The sequence below is a fragment of the Vigna unguiculata genome, chromosome 3 (genome assembly GCF_037176805.1).
Source record: "Vigna unguiculata cultivar grain cowpea cultivar isolate G323 ecotype 2 chromosome 3, ASM3717680v1, whole genome shotgun sequence".
Classification (NCBI taxonomy): domain Eukaryota; kingdom Viridiplantae; phylum Streptophyta; class Magnoliopsida; order Fabales; family Fabaceae; genus Vigna; species Vigna unguiculata.
Genome location: NC_140794.1, coordinates 39,128,086 through 39,134,085, shown reverse-complemented (window position 1 = coordinate 39,134,085; position 6,000 = coordinate 39,128,086).

Sequence of the window (6,000 nt, the reverse complement as noted above, 5' to 3'; positions counted from 1 at the left end):
GAGATGGCATTGCCACCACACTTGGGAAACTTGCATAATGTTTTCCATGTGTCATAGTTGAGAAAATATATAGCCGATCCTACACATATTCTGGAGGATGACGATGTGCAGATACGGGAGGACTTAACTATTGGAGCCGGACCAGTGAGAATCTTAGATTCTCAAACGAAACAGCTCAGAGGGAAGGAAATCAAAACCGTGAAAGTCCTATGGAATGAGGCAACTCAAGAAATGACATGGGAGATGGACGATGTCATGAGGCGGTCCTATCCTCATCTCTTCACTGGTAAGTTCTCTTTTTCGAGGACGAAAAATTTAAAAAGGGGAGAGTATTGTAAGACCCGTAGAATTTAATTAATTAAATAAATAATTAATTAATAAATACGGGAGGGGTAATAATTATGACATTAAATTATGGTTGGTATGATGTGGAAAAGTGCTAGCTCATATGGTTGAGAGCACTTGGATTGTGTGAGAGGACTTGGGTTCGAGTTCTTTGCATGATACTTTTTGTGTTATTATTGTTATTTCAATCTAAGAAAGCATGTTCTGTTATGATATGATGCTTGAATTGTGATGGTTAGCATGAAACATGATTGGTTCAAATGGTTATGCACTTGAGTGGTAACAAAGGGGTCATGGGTTCAAACCTTGGAAATGCTAAATGGAAATTATGCTTGTTTTTATTTTGCTAATGGTGACTTTAGAGGGAAATGGGAAAGGTTAACAGAGGCCATGGGAAGCAGTACGGCCAAGGGGGGGGCTGCATTCCCATTCATGATGAGAGATGGAGAGTTATTAAAAGGTAAATGAAATTAAATTCGTTTTAATATTTTAAGTAACCTAAAGTACTAGTTTAAAAGGAAAAAGTTGGAGTTTAGGCAAGGTTTTGGAAGGCTGAACTTAGACTTAGAAAAACAGAGGCAAGAGTGAGTGAGAGGGGCTGACGTGAGGGAGTTGAAGGCAGAATTGAGGGAAACCAAGGTTGGCCATTGGTGATCAAGGGAGAACTTCATCAATTGTGCAAATTTAAGCTAAGGAACCAGGTTAGGGGAGCTGGTCTCTGATTTTATTTATTCGTAATTATAATTGCATGATTAGCATGATAATTGGATGTGTGATTCTGTTAAATTCTGCGGTTTTTTCTGGTTTCTGGGAATTTCCCAGAAACCGCCTGGCGGACTACACATAGCCGCCAGGCGACTCATGTTATATTAGAGGGTTTCTGGGTTACCTCGAGGGACCGCCTGGCGGTGATGCCTTATACCGCCAGGCGACGCAAACTGATAATGATTTCTGGGTTTTTCCTGATGAACTGCCTGGCGGGGATGAATACCCGCCAGGCGACACGAGTGGAATGGGCTCGGTTTTGGTGTTCTCTGTGTTCTGGAATGATTCTGATCGGGAGAAAATGTAGTTGCAACGAAGGAACGAGGAATTGAGTCATTATATCGTAAGAATCCATAGGGCAGAATGCCAATATGATAAAGGGCTATGAAATCCTTGTTTGGTCGAACGCTGTGATATCCTGTGGTATGATGGAACGCGGAGTGTTATGAACTGTCGTAGGAACTGATGATTTATAGGACTAGATTTCGGTTGCTCTGAACGTGGTTGGAACCTGAATGGAGAATGAAGAGAATTATCAAAGTAGGGTAATTGGCAGGGGCGTGGGTTCTGGAAAAGAACCTGGAATTGGCAGATGGGGTGTACCGCCTGGCGGCACGAACCTTGCCGCCAGGCGCTAACGCGGAAGTTTCCTCACCGTGTTGACGAGAAGAAGGCTGAGGGGTTGGAGAATTGGTCTGGGAAGAATTAGTTCATTAAGAGGAAATTGGGGTCGAGAAACTAGGAGGTCATGAGTTGTTTTATTATGTTGCGGTCAAGCATGTTTGACTAGGTCACATGAATAATCGAGCACGAGAGTTGTTCATAACCAGAAGAAAGCTTAAGTCGGGATAAATCAGATGGTTTGATTATTGATAGGTGAGTGGATTGGGATAGTGAGAATAAGGATTTAAATTGTTAGGGGCATGGGAGGAAGCGTTGGATTAATATACTCGCAAGCCTTGAAGAAAGAACCGTGAGCAAGTTACTAATAGTACATTGTTAGGGCTTAGAGTACTGAACATAATACTTAAATTGGCATTAGTCACTCTGTTAAGTTTAAGGTTTCAGGCACGACTCATAATTACGTGTTAGAGTAGGGATTGTTGGGATTGAGGACATAGATGGTTAGAGTACATTATTACTGACTGGACTATTGAAACACAATATGGTAAGGTAATATGGTAAGTTTTACATTTAGTGTCTGAAACTCATTGGTATTGAGATAAATCTGAGATAGAGAACCTAAACCAGTAGAGGTCAGCTGTACTGATACAGTGCCTGGCGGCGAGAATGGGTAGCGCCAGGCGATGGTAAGGACTCAGTGGGGTTCTGGATTGATTGGCGCCTGGTGGTGGGATAGGCTCCGCCAGGCGGCGGCGATACGAACAGTGGCTCCTGGACCAGCGTCAGTCTGGCGGTGTAGACTGTTTCGCCAGGCGGTGGTTGCAGACTTTGTGAGTTTGAGGCGCTTGGCGCCTGGCGGTACGTGTCCCCCGCCAGGCGGTCTGGAAGCTGTGGCGCCTAGCGGTACGTGTCCCCCGCTAGGCGATTTAGCTGCTGTGAGTCCTAGTTGATGGACTTCGTAGGGTGTTCTACAAGGTTTCTGGTAGTGCTTCAGAGGTGAGGTTGCTGGAGTTCCTTGAGTTGTGGCTCGGAACGTATCCCTTGAGTTGTGGCTCGGGATAGGGGTTAAGCACGTGGTATTCCTTGAGTTGTAGCTCGGAATAGCATCTCTTGAGTTGTGGCTCGGGATGGCGGATGAACACGAGAAACCTTTGAGTTGTGGCTCGGGTTGGCGAGTGTGGCCGGTATGAGTGTGCTGGTTGTTGCCAGTACGGATGGGTCCAGATAGATTGCCCTCATCAGTTGTTGGCTGACGAGTTTGGTAGTCTTGGGACGATACGGGCTTTGTTCGTATATGGGAACTCTACCTGGCGTTGCGGTGTATGATCCGTAGCATGTATTCCCGCACGTGCTCTATCGGTTGTGGCCGATAGGTATGGCAGCAAGTCACCTTGAAGTAATTAGCAGACGAAGTAGAACACGAATAAACTTATTGGAGATCGAACTGAGGGAATAAAAATATAGGGCAATGTGGAAAGTTAATTTAAGTGGTGTTATGTGTATGTATACTGATTTATATATATGTTTATGGCTTTGTATTTATGTGTGTTTTATCTGCTAAGCTCACCCTATCTGCGTGTGTGTGGCGATGATCGTGTATGCGGTACACGGGAGCAGATGTTGGTGATGCAGGTGGCTCTGGTGCAGCTTAGTCGCGGAGAGGGGATCGTGTATGCGGTACACGGGAAACATTTGTAAACCCGGATGGGTGACTTAACAACATTGTGGTTTTAATTATGTAATCGATGTTCTAAACTTTATCCGCTCAATTAATAAAGCTTTAAATTTTCCCGCGTTTTGGGAAAATGAGGTATTATTAAATGCGCTGTTATATTTATTTGTTTTATTTATTTATAAATCAGTAATATCCTGACGGGATGTTACATTTAATACTATTTTTTGTTGGTTTTCTGTTAATTTAATTTTTTTATATTTAATTATATTTTAATTTTTAGCAACACTAAAATATAGTTATTTATTTTTATGTTTAGTTATATTTTAATTTTTAGCAACATTAAAATATAGTTATTTAATTATTTTTTAACTTGGTGAATACTAAATAAAATATTAAACACGATTGTAAAATATTTATGGACATTTTTGTCTTTTTAATAAAATAAAACTACATTAATTAATATTAGATCAGATTTAATTTAATATCACAGACAACTATGAACTTTTATAAAATTGAATGTGTATTAATTATCTTTAACCAGTGCCTTCGAGCACTAGTTAGCGCAGAATCCATAATTGAATGGAGATGCTAACCTATGTTCTAAGGACACTCGTTAAGATAATTAATATGTCTTGAATTTTACAAAAATGCATAGTTAACTATAATATTAAATGAATCTTCACCTAATTCTCACAAATGCAATTTCACTTTATTTAAAGAACAAAAATGGTCATAAGTGAATACAACTCTAATTAATAATTTATTTGATGCACACCTATAAAAAAGTAAACAAAAAATAAATAATAAAATAACTATATTTTAATATTGTTAAAAATTAAAATAAAATTAAACGTAAAAAAAATTAATTTGATGGAGGGACAAAAAATATTGTGAAAAAATGGGAATTTTTTTCACATGAAAGTGCAAAGATTATAAATTTCAAAAAGATTTTTTTTTTGTTGCAAAAATTAAAAACAGTACCTTTCAAACGTTTCAAACTCCCAATAAGAGACTCTTTAAGTGTTAGAGAGATATTTTTCATCACTCCTTCAAATTAATTTTTTTATGTTTAATTATATTTTAATTTTTAACAATATTAAAATATAGTTAATTTATTATTTAATTATTTTTTAACTTTGTATATGTATCCATCAAATAAATTATTAATTAGAATAATATTCACTTATAAAATAATTTGTTATTTAATAGAATTGAATTTATGATGATTTGATCAAGATTCATTTAATATTACAATTAACTGTGGGTTTCGTAAAATTCAACACATGTTAGTTATACTTAACCAGCAAAACCCTCGTTTAATATCTAATCCTGTTACTGATATTCAATCTAATTAAGTTAACAAATTTCTCACCTAATAAATAATTTCGCAGCAACAATTCACAAAGGCCTAAAAAAAGCAATAAATTAGGTTACGAATTAACTGATTTGAGTTTCAATCTATAATGTTCAGACATGGCAAGTGTATTACATACATGTATGATATGAGGAGACGATTATTTTGAAAATAACAGGATATGTTATATACATATCGAAAAATGCACATAAATTCTTAAAATATGATAAATATATAATTATTACTATGTAAATCCAAATTAAATGTATATTAAATATTTTCAACGTAAAAATTTATAAATTATTGTCATCATAAGAGTATTACTAGTTTTTATATTAGATACTTCATGGATAAGTATCGATAAAATATTCTAAAATATCATATATCGGTACATGTTGGCAGTGGCGGATCTTGACCAACATTATTGGGGAGCCAAAATAATATGTCCAAAATTTATACATTTAATTATTGTCACTAATACAATAAAAGTGAATACATAATTTAGTGTAACGATAACTAAAACAGAAATAAGACTAAAAATGAATATCAAGAAGAGTTGAATTTGTCCTGTTTTCATCTTCACGGGTAGCTTTCCTTTTATCACTTTAAAAAAAATAAATTTATTCTTTTATTCTTCATCAATATACCTATTTAAAACAAAGACTAAAAAATAATTTATCATAATCTAATAAAAAATTGAGAGATGTAAATACAAAAAGAAAATTCGATGATAATCAAACCACACTTAAAATCCAATTATAAAAAACACACAGTACAATACTTTTTATTCTATGTTCATAAAATAAAAAATTAATATACAAGAAGCTCATTAAATAAATTATTAAACTAATATTTCACTATTAAGTGAGACAAGAGAGAATTACCTTCTTTTTTATTTCTTCGAGAATGGAAGATAACAGCTGAGATATGAGAGCAAAAGTAATAGATCTTTTTTCTCTTCAGAAACAAATGAAACTAGGTGAGAATGAGATACGAGAACAATTTGTGAGAAAGTCAAGTCATATAATGGAACCACTGATAGAACCGTACCCCACCAAATTAAAACACTTAAAATGCAGTATGTGACAGTTGAACCAAGTCGTCTCCCAACGACCGATGTTCTTGTTCAAAGCTTCAATTTCCAGATTCAAACACAAGGGGGGTTGGCAGATTCACACAAAATTGCTAAATTCTAATAGCGAAACAACGAAACTTAATTACACAGAATTCAAAATGT